Source organism: Pinus tabuliformis, chromosome 9 (genome assembly GCF_031772625.1).
Source record: "Pinus tabuliformis cultivar Carrire ecotype Pingquan chromosome 9, CPIR1, whole genome shotgun sequence".
NCBI lineage: Eukaryota > Viridiplantae > Streptophyta > Pinopsida > Pinales > Pinaceae > Pinus > Pinus tabuliformis.
In genome coordinates, this window is record NC_142307.1 from 86287364 (window position 1) to 86299534 (window position 12171).

A 12171-nucleotide genomic window follows, 5' to 3' on the forward strand; every position below is an offset into this window, starting at 1 on the left:
GGAAATAGAGTTAACAAAAGTTAATTCCTTGTATGAAAATTGGAAAAATAGTGTGTCTCTCAAAATACAATACACAAAATTTTGACCATAGGGTACATGATAGAGAAATCAAGAGTATGATATGAAGTTTGGAGAAGCAAATCCATGCCTAATATTAGCTCAATATCATGGTAACTTTTAAGAGAAGGAGTAGGATTTTAACTGGGCAAAAAAACAACAAGAGTATGTAAAATGATTTATTAAAAACATCACTATAATATCTACCATACAAGTAGGTCCCGAGAAATGTGCACGGGTTTTTGGTGTTTGGGTGTTGCAAGCCCATGCTTCCTTAAAACGAGATGTTTGATGTGATGCTGCAAGAAATTCAACAGCCGCACATACAAGCTATAGAAAAATTGTATTGTAATTCTACCCAAACAATGGAGATGCCGACAAAGAGAGACCAAATCTTTATATGTCGAGGAGGATTGCTACTTGATACCCACCAAGAATGTCTCGCCCAAAATTTCATCTGTGTAGTATGTAGTGAGGAGGCTTGTAAGGCCGCTTGAAACAACAGAGCTGCCAAAAATAAATGCTAGAGTTTATTTTATTTGCAAACAACTAGGACATTTGCTCCTCGTCCAACAAGCCACCGCAAATGTCATATCTTTTCAGTATTGGTAGTGAGAAGGATTGTAAGGTCCCTCAACAGGCACATTGATATACTCTACCTCATTAGGAGAAGATTTTTTAGCTTGGCACCCAACTTGGGCAAGTGTAGAGCAGCCACCTTCTCATCTAGATGCTTAAACACCACATAAACCTTCTTCTCATAGTTCCGTGATTTCTTCTCATTCCAAAGCTCTAACTAAGCAATGACCTACAACAAAAAGTAGAGATTATGCACCATCTATGGAACATCCACCTATGTAGCAATGGATCATACACAACAATATAATCAAGGGATTGGTATGCCTGAGAAATCTAGTATGTACAAGCAATGGTTGCAGGGCATTAGAAATATTTACCTAGTTTGTAAAGGAGCAAGACATGACAAAACTTTGGTGGCCACCTCCACAATCCAAGTTCATCAGAAGTCCCTCTGCAAGAACAATGATGCCACTGTTGGTGTCAGGGAACACCCACCTATCAGTCTAAGGCTTGATGGTAATATTCTTAACACCAGGGAAAGTTTCAAGGCCTTGCATATCAATCTCGTTGTCAAAGTGACCAATGTTACAAACAATGGCATTGTTCTTCATTTTCCTCATGTGATCTACCATGATGATGTCCTTGTTGCCAGTGGTTGTCACAAAGATATCAACAGTGCTAACTACATCCTCAAGGGTGAGAACAGGAAGGCCTTCCATAAGTGCTTGCAGGGCACAGATAGGATCAATCTTTGTAACAATGACCCTAGCTCCAACGACTTTCAAGGCTGCAGCACAACCCTTGCCAACATCTCCAAACCCACAAACAACAGCAACCTTACCAACAATCATGACATATGTGGCTCTCATAAGACCATCTGGGAGAGAGTGCCTACATCCATACAAGTTGTCAAACTGAAAAAGAAGAAAGAGAATCATAATCAACACAAACTGCATCTCAAATAGAAAAATTTTGAAGAAAAAAATCTCTGAGAAATCTAGCCCTGGATCTATAATTCACAATAATTCAAAACTTCGATACAAGTCCAATCAGCTTTCAAAACCTTAGCTAATATTAACCCATCATAACCAGATAATTGAATATATGTAAAGGTCCTTGATTTTAAATATGAAGATGCTTCTACACCCACCATGAACTCACATTGATTCAGCACCCTGAAAATTGATTTTTTTTTTTAGTGGAAACTAGGGAATCCTAAAATGTAATGCTAAACCTGCTAACTTTCGGTAATGTCATGGAAGAAATGAGAGGAAGGCTCATGCTTTTCAAAAACAGAGGGTGGATAATATGACATTTATACAACAATGGATTTATTTTTCAGAGAATTCTCAACCGTTAGATTCTCGAAAATGGATGTGATGGTTGACATGTGTGGCCACTTCAAAAATCAAATTATTGTAAGCCATCTATCAAATTTAATGTCACTGGCCCAATTGGGAAATCAGTATTGATGATATTCTATAGCATCAGTCTTCTGACATCTCTTGATCTTATCATCTTACGAACGTTCTCTTACTAAAATAATCCTCAAGCACCAATTACATTTTGCAATAGTATTGATCCTCTTTTAGGTTTGAGAAGAAATGCGTTATATCTACAACCTAAGTGATCTCAACATGTCTCTATAACCTTGTGCATAGGAATCATAGGAAGAGCAAAGGTTTGTTTTTGGATGGTTCATTTATCAACCTTCTTTGTAAGGAAAGCAAAGATTCAATGAAGCCTTCTCTGTGGAATATCAAGAATACCAAGTACAAGCTCTTCATTTACAGACTCTTAGCCCTTATCCAGAGCACCTATTCCAACATCAAAAGACTTGTGAATAAATTTGGTACTTTTGACCCTTCTGTAGGAATTTACAGGGTAAGTTCCTCAGACAGAACACCAAAGGACACCGCTCACAAACAGATCACAGATCAATACACCAGTATTTTGACATGGTTAAAACCCTCAAAGAGGGAAACAGTCCACGGCCTGAGCCAACGCGGCCACTTCAGGCAATTTATTAATAAAAGAATGAAAATTTACATATGCTTCTCTCATAGACCGATTACCCTACAAATGACCCTCCATGCGCTTTAAATAGAAATCATGGACCAATCGGGTGTTAAGCCACGGATCAAGTGTCGCTAATACCGAGGAGAGAATGAACCGTCGGATCACTACATATCGTGATCGTCGGATTGTAAGTTACAAAATGTACAAGGTAAAGAAACACACTTTACCTAACTCTATACCTAACTCTATACTAGACCAAGTTTTACTTAACTATTTCCTATGTGTCGGAATATCCTAACATCCCCCCTTAAGAACAACTTGGAATAGGATTGAAGGATTTACAAATATGACACAATAGGAGAAGGAAGGAGGCACTAGAGCCTATCCCCCCTTAGTGACAACTTGCTGAACTCCAACCATAAATCGAAGTTTAGTGAACTTCGCCTCTGTGAGACCCTTTGTAAAGATGTCTGCAACTTGATCACCTATTGAACAATATTGCACTTCAAGAACATGGTCATGAATGAGCTTTCTGATGAAGTGCATGTGCAGTTCAATGTGTTTGCTGCGCTGATGTTGGACTGGATCTTTGCATAGCTGAATGGCACTTTGATTATCACACCAAAGTGTAGTCGAATGCTGCTGCTGAAAGCCAAACTCTGACAGGATCTGACGAAGCCACAAGGCTTCCTTACTAGCTTCTACGACACCACGATATTCTACTTCTACTGAAGAAAGAGAAATGGCACCTTGTTTCTTGCAAGCCCATGTAATAGGTCCTGAACCAAGAGTGAACACATAACCTGCAGTAGATTTCCGATCATCAGGGTCACCAGCCCAATCGGAATCAGTGAAACCAACCAATAGAGGAGATGCTTCATCACTGTAATGAATCCCAAACTGAACTGTACCTCGAACATAACGAAGTATTCTTTTAGCTGCTTTCCAATGACTTTCACGTGGGTTTCGCATAAACCGAGCAACAAGGCCAACAACAAAGGAAAGGTCAGGACGAGTATGGGTTAGATACAAAAGTTTTCCTACAAGTTGACGGTATAAGGTAGCATCAACTTCAAGAGAAGTACAAGTGACTGAAAGTTTGACTCCAGACTGAAAGGGAGAAGGGGCTGGCTTACAGTCTTCCATGTGAAAGTGGCGTTGAATATCACAGGCATACTTGGACTGAGAAAGGGAAATACCTTCTTTGGATTGCAAGACTTGAAGACCGAGAAAATAATGTAAGTTTCCTAAGTCTGTCATTTCAAACTTCTTTTTAAGGCTAGACTTCACATGGTTTATAAGGTTGGGATAACTACCAGTCAGGATAAGATCATCAACATAAAGAACAAGAATAATAAGGGACTTGCCCACTTTCTTGGTGTAGACAGTATTGTCAGAATGACACCTAGAGAAGCCAGATTCTAAAAGAAAGTTATCCATTTTGGCATACCAAGCTCGAGGAGCTTTCTTGAGACCATAAAGGGATTTCTTAAGTCAACATACAAGGCTAGAGTCTATTTGTATAAAGCCAATAGGTTGTTCCATATAGATTTCTTCATGCAAGTCCCCATGCAAGAAGGTGGATTTAACATCCATCTGATGGACTTCCCATTTGAAAGAGGCAACAAGGGAAAGAACAAGGCGGATAGAGTTCATTTTGGCAATAGGGGAGAAGGTTTCAGTATAGTCAATGCCTTCAACTTGTGAAAAACCCTTAGCAACAAGACAAGCTTTATGTTTATCAACTTTCCCATCTGGTCCATACTTGGTTCTATAAACCCATTTGCATCTAACAAGTTTTCGTCCCTTTAGTAGAGGAACAAGATCGCATGTATCATTTGCCAATAATGAATGATATTCTTCATTCATAGCTGCTTCCCAATCTAGATGTCCTGAAGCTTCTGCAAAGGTGTCAGGATCATAATTCACTGAAGCTTGAGCCAGTAAAGAAGAGTCTCTCTCGAACTGAGAACGTGTACGTCGCTGATCTGTAGGATCACCGGCAAGATCACCTGCTGCATCCCGAGTAGCACGGACCCATTTTGGAAGCTGAGGAGCTGAAGGAGGATCCTGAGAAGGTGGGGAAGGATTTTCATCCTCGCTTTCATCATCTGAAGAAGAAATATTTTCAAAAGTAGAAGAGATAGGGAGAGGTGGCACATCCGCCAAACTGGGCTCGCAGGCCGATATATTTTCATCAAACTTTACATCTCTTCTAATGATAACATTTTTGGACTTCAGTGGAATAAGTCTATATCCTTTGACATCTTCAGAATATCAAACAAAAATACATTTTTCACTCTTTGGTTCTAAAGCTTTATGTTTCTCATCTGGAATATGGGCCCATGCTTCACTTCCAAAAACACGAAAGTGACTTACATCTGGTTTGATTGAGCTCCATGCTTCTTCTGGAGTGATATTCTTTAAAACCTTAGTAGGAGTGCGATTTATTATGTAATTTGCACAGTTAATTGCTTCTGCCCAATAATTAAGACCAAGTCCTTTAGATTGAAGCATACAATTAGCCATTTCCTTTAAGGTGTGATTCTTCCTTTCAACTACACCATTTTGTTGTGGAGTATATGGAACAGTATGTTGCATTTGAATTCCATTCTCAGTGCAAAAGTTGATGAATGTGTTTTTAACATATTCTCCACCATTATCAGATCTTAGCTTAAGAATTTGATGTCCAGATTGTTTTTCAACAAAGGCCTTAAAGGGGCTGAGGTGTGCCAAGAGGCATGTTTTTCAAAACTGTCCCGATGATGTTTTTCGAGTACACATCCGGAACAAACACCATCTCTGCAAGATACCATGGGAAGACCTGTCACCATATTTTCTTTACATAGATTCTGAAGAGAGCGATAGTTCAAGTGACCAAATCGCTCATGCCAAAGTTTGCTCACTTCACCATTATGAGCAAAAAATACTGAGGGAAGATTTGATGACCCAAAGTTGTGAAACTTATACAAGCTTGTAGAATCATCAGCAATGCCAGTAGCTAAAATCTGTCTAGGATCTCTTAGGTCATTAATTACAACATCGTGAGGTGAAAATTCAACGATTTTACCTTCACCTGAATGGGTTATCTGACATACAGATAGAAGGTTGCAGGATAAGGTTGGAACACATAATACATCATTAAACTAACCATTGTCTAGATGAACAGTTCCAGTCCCTACAACACTAAGAGATCTATCATCACCAACATATATATTTTTGGTGTTACAATCATTTAAAGAAGAAAACATGGCTTTGTTTTTGGCCTTGTGATAAGAAGCTCTAGAATCAATGAGCCACTCATGAGAATGAGAAGAAGAAGATACATTTAGTGCATAGCCAGACCGAGATGCTTGACAACCACATGCAGAAAGTGCCATTCCTGAAGATGAAGTTGAAGTTGAAGATTGCTCCAAATGGATGTTATGCTTCTTCATTGCTGCTTCCAAGGCTTCCATCTTCTTAAAGCATTTGGATTCTAAGTGGCCATCTCGATTACAAAAGTTGCAATGTCTATCAGTCTTCTTCCCTTTGATTTTATTTGTCTTATCATTTTGTTGAAATGATTTTTCATTTTGAGGCTGAAATTGCTTAGGACACTTGTTTAGTTTAGGACCATTCTTTTTAGGATACAACTTCTTAGGATTCTTTGGATTTGGTTGCTGCTAGGCGGCTAATGCTTTCTTAGAAGAGTTTCCAAGATAAAGAAGACCAAGGTGTAAGAGTTTTTCTTGTTCTCTTATTAAAGAATCACAAAAGGAATCAAAGGAAGGGGGCTTTTAGGTTTTTCCTTGAGAAATGAAGGCTTCTCTTGTAGAATGGAAGGTGGAAACAAACACAGAATAGGCTGGTCCCAACTTAGTGAGAATGGAGTAGATAAGGTTACTATCTTCTTTCTTAACCTTAACACCTTCCAAGAGAAGTCTAAGGGTCTTGAATTTGGACAAAAAATCTTCAATGCAAGAAAAATTATTGGGGTCCAATGTAAGCAATTCATTTTCAAGTTGATGGGCTTTAAGTTCATTTTTAATTCCAAAGACCTTAGTAATTTGTTGCAGTGCTTCATCAGGAGTATCAAGTTCTGCAATATGGAATCTAAGATCTGGAGAAATAGACATCCCTATCAACCCACGTGCTTGGTCTTGTCTATTTTCCCATTTAGCTGCCTTGTCTTCATCTTTCGGTTTGGTCTCTTGGCCTGTGGCTATTCTGTAAATACCTTTACTTCTAAGTAAATCCACAATATAGGACCACCATTGGAAGTAGTTAGTGTTATCAAGAATGACCTGGCATGGACTTTCCATTTTTAACAGAAACTGAAGCTGTAGATGCTGAAACTAAGTGTACTAATGGAAAGATCTCGAAAAATTAGGCCGTTTCAAAAAAAATGGTTCTGAAAACGGCTTCCGGATGAAGAAGTTATGGCTTTTTGAAAAAAATTGATGAAGTCGTCGACGAAGTGCGGGAATGAAAAAATTTGCCCCCAAAAAATGGAGACTTGAACCCAAGACCTCTACTCTCATAAATTAGCTTTGCACCAAGTGAGCTATAAAAAAAATTTGAGAGAGAGAGAGAGAGAGGGGGTGGTTGATGTTTTGGGTTGCGTGCTTGCTTTGAGAAGGCTCTTTTTCCCTACAAAACAAGAAAACACAAACCCCAACACAGACATACAAAAAAAACGAACCTTGCGGCTCGAAGTTAGCTTTAGTTGAAAAGCTAAACATTTTAAAAAATTAACCTTGTGGCTCAAAGTTAGCTTTAGCCGGAAACTAAATATTTTCCTCAATGTTTCTGATTTTCCGAGATCACACTAAGGCGCAGTGGAAAAGAGCATACGGATGAGAAAAATCCTTCCTTTCTATTTCTGATTTGCCCAGATCACACACAGTCGCAGGGCAAAGAGCATACACAGAAATTAAAGGTATAGATCCGGTAATAAAAAAAAGCTAAATAAACCGAAACCGAAATAAACAAAGAGAAAATAACCGTAAACTACAAATAAACATTGTATACCTCCAGATCTTAAAAATGACACAGTTAGGGCTACCAGAAACCTTTTCGCGTGAAACGAAAGGGGTTCCTCACTGGAACAGATGCTCCCAACACAACAGAGCAGTACTCTCGGCCCGAAAGCAGTCAGAAACAGTAGATCTAGGAAACGGCAGTCGGATGCAGTTCTACCGGCTTTAGATTTGGATCACCAACGGACGCGGCCCTCAAATAGTTCCGATACCATGTAGGAATTTATAGGGTAAGTTCCTCAGACAGAGCACCAAAGGACACCACTCACAAACAGATCACAGATCAATACACCAGTATTTTGACGTGGTTAAAGCCCTCAAAGAGGGAAACAGTCCACGACCTGAGCCAACGCGGCCACTTCAGGCAATTTATTAATAAAAGAATGAAAATTTACATATGCTTCTCTCATAGATGGATTACCCTACAAATGACCCTCCATGTGCTTTAAATAGAAATCATGGACCAATCGGGTGTTAAGCCATGGATCAAGTGTTGGTAATACCGAGGAGAGCATGAACCGTCGGATCACTACATATCGTGATCATCGGATTGTAAGTTACAAAATGTACAAGGTAAAGAAACAAACTTTACCTAACTCTATACCATACCAAGTTGTACTTAACTATTTCCTATGTGTCGAAATATCCTAACACCTTCACCCTCTAGGGCATCTCATCACAAGCGAATGTCAATATGGTTGGTAGAGTAAGAACCTATTCTGAAGTGGTTACATCTACGGCATATTCATCTCATTTCTCTCTATCCAATAAAGTTATTGAACCCCTATGAATTATTACAGACCTGAATGTGATCAATCCATAACCAGTCTTCAAGCAGAAAAATGATAACTATTGAGGTTTGGTTTTGGTGTATCTGTTTCAAGCATCAAACAATGATAGTACTATACATATTCGTATATGTATGTCCTCTTTTGGAGCCAACTTGATCAAAGGTGTATCATCCTGCAAGAAAATTACCACCATACAAAGAATTCTCTTTTTTTTTTGGAGATTGGTAGTAGTCCATTGTTTTGATATACAATTATCAAGAGTTGTTATCAAGCATCATCACCTACTGCAGAAGATCAAAGTCATAATCAAGGGAGTGTGACAGCAAAATTTATGGCCTATTATCAGTTAAACTACTTTTTGAAAAATAGTTTCAAGTAGAAACAATGTATGGCATCCTCCCTTGGAGCAAGCATCTAATATAGTGTTGTTAAGGTTTGTCAGGGAGATTCCCTATACTTAAAAGTCTGATGAGAAAGGGGATTTGTTGGTTTATATATATATATATATATATATATATATATATATATATATATATATATATATATATATCTATATATATATCTATATCTATATCTATATATATATATATATATATATATATATATATATATATAGATATAGATATATATAGATATAGATATAGATATAGATATAGATATATATATATATATATATATATATATATATATATATATATCTATATCTATATCTATATCTATATCTATATCTATATCTATATCTATATCTATATCTATATATATCTATATCTATATATATATATATATATATATATATATATATATATATATATATATATATATATATATATATACATCTAGAGAGAGATAGAGAGAGAGAGAGAGATAGACACCTTATGGATCCTTGGTGTTCTTCACAAACACCTATCATATGCCTCGCTATAAAGACTCTAAATCTATCTATGGATGAACCTATTGTTGTCTGAGCTTGCAGTATAAAGAATTCAAAGAACATTCTTTCCAACAAATGGAGTAGATGTTATTGATGGCTACTAGTTGCCCAAAGCTGTTTGGATCCATTGGTGAGGAATGGTGAGCTTTTCAATAATGACCAATGTTCAATTCCCATGAGAGCATTTGGCGCTTGAGATTGCCATGGGAACACCCAAATTTAGTGGTCAAATGTGTGCATCTTGCACTCCACTAACCCTATAAGCAGATTAAAGCCAACACTCTTGTCATCCTTAAGACTAGACACTAACCATTTTGGCTACAACCAAAATTTCAGCCCTAAGAGTTAGCTTGATCGAACCATCTTCCCGAGGCATGTTACTAGTGAGGAGACTATAGGTCGCAAGTTCAAATCCAATAAAATTCCTCGGGACTACCAACCACCATTATGGTTGGCAGTTCAGATGCCCTCCACCAAGATACTGCAAGGAAGAAGAGAAAATATTCCACAAGTTTTTCCTTTAAAGTGATACTAGTTTTCTAAAAAAGCAAACAATGAACAATTCTTAAGAAAAAAAACTCAGAATATGAGATTCTATCAATATAAAAAACATGGATATATACCTTGCATAACACAAAATCCAACTAATACACATTTTTGTTTCTTTATGCTTTTCCTCTTTTAATTTAAGAATAATATTTAACAACCTTTAGAATGCATTTCTTCTTATTATCTTTGGCATGAAGGGCCAAAATAATCAATTAACAAGTGGATTATTATAAATCATTTGAGATAAACAACATACTTTTTGAAACTTGAGTAGTCAAGAAAAAAATCATTACTTGAAGACACATATGTACCCACTTGAAATTGTAAAGGTATTTCACTACAATAATTTGCCAATTTGAATATGGTCTAATTAGACATTTCACTACACCAATTTGAAAATGGTCCAATTAGGACATAAGAAAAAACATTTGTATACATACAGATCAAACAGAACAGTGAAATTACCTTTGTACAGTTTAGAAATTATGTACATGACAACCGGAGCCTCCATGATGTTCCTCTTGCTCTTCCCAAAATTATCTTCCTCCTCTCTTCTGTCCTTTATATTAATGAATGTGTATGCTCCATACATTTCCTATGTGATATAGCCATAGCTATATGGATTCATTTCCACATTGGGACCATTCTCAATACGGTTGTCATAAAACTCCCCATTTGGGAAAAGACTTATCGATGGATGCATGCGATATTGTACATTTAGAAGATGAACTGGGTGTGCAAGCCTCTAAAATCTTTCAAAGATACTTCTTCCATATTTCATTTTCTCCGCAAGCTGATGAACCAATCATTGCATGGAATTAATATATTTATAAGAACTTTTAGGAAAATGAAATTGAGTAGAGACTTTTGAAAAGGCCACTGTAGACAAACCTTTCTCATTACTTTTGGCGGTAGCTGCTTTGGATCTCCTATCAGAAATGAACGTGTTACACCTTCAATCTGTAGTGCAATTGTAGATTCGGCCTCTTTGAGCTGGGCCGCCTCATCAATAATAAAACAGTCAAATGGTGTTGCCAAGTTCATGCGGCTCTTTCCAGACGATGATACAGTTGAAAATACAACTTTATCACTTGACAAACACATTTTTAAAATGTTTTTCCTAGGGATTTTTCTTGCACAGCATAGTTCCTTCCTTAGGAGATGGATACATTCACTTCTCAAGAAGCAAAGGGCTTCTTTTAAGAACTTTCTATTGTTAAACATTCTCTCTAAATATCTATGTGCACTTTGCTGCCTCTTCACAGATTTCTCCATCATTGGAAAAGCATGCTCTAATAATTTTCTTCTTACATCCATTTTTCTGAATTAGATTTACAAAAAACCAAACAACTTCAGTCAAATAATTTTCTTGAAAAACCTCATATTATGAAACTGTCGATTCAAGAAAATCAAGAAAAGAGGCTGCTCTCTGCCTCCATCCTGTCACTCGCACACAACATTTTAATAGGTAGTACTCTCAATATGGAAGGAAAATATTTTCCAGAGGACCTTCAACATCCAATCGCTCCTCATTTCCAACTAGCAGAAGGTCACTTAAGGTCAAAACACAGGGAAAGTTGCATATATCAAGGCACTCATCAGATGGACTTGTAACTAATTTCAAGAATCTCATAGCAATTTCTGATATTGCAGCATTTGTTGGTGCACATACTAGTACTTTGTACCTCTGATGAAGGAAGACAGAAAGAAGTGAAACCAGCATCGAGGTCTTCCCTGTCCCATGGGGGCCCTCGATCAGATTTATATAGGGACACCTTTTCTTCTTAGTAGCATTAACTGCACTAAATATAGTAGAAGCTTGAGAATTATTCAACATGTGGGACTCATAATGTTCGTTTCTCAATATATCTATATCATCTTCATTTTCTTTGACACTGTCTTCATTATAGTCCTGTAAAACATAGTCAGGTTAGGGCTCATTTTCTGGCTTGTCCACTCAACCAGTTAGATTATAGTTCACTAAAAAACAATGACAAAAATAGATATTTCAAATCCTATAGAGGCCTAAAACATTACAAGTGCACACCTTTGTATTATAGTATACTACCTTCCCAAGCATAGCCAAATTGATTATTTCATTGCCCAACTCAGGATGCAAAGCATTCCAGATTTGCTAATTTGTTGCCACGTTACCAAGATAAATACCAAAACATTCATTTCACATATTGCTTTTTTTAGTGCAAAAAGGATGCATATCTGGAAC

At 37.2% G+C, this 12171-nt stretch overlaps 1 pseudogene; it reads right to left on the minus strand.

Moving 5' to 3' along the window:
* Positions 1–656: 656 nt before the first annotated feature.
* Positions 657–11051, minus strand: LOC149147220 (adenosylhomocysteinase-like; annotated as a pseudogene).
* Positions 11052–12171: the final 1120 nt, after the last annotated feature.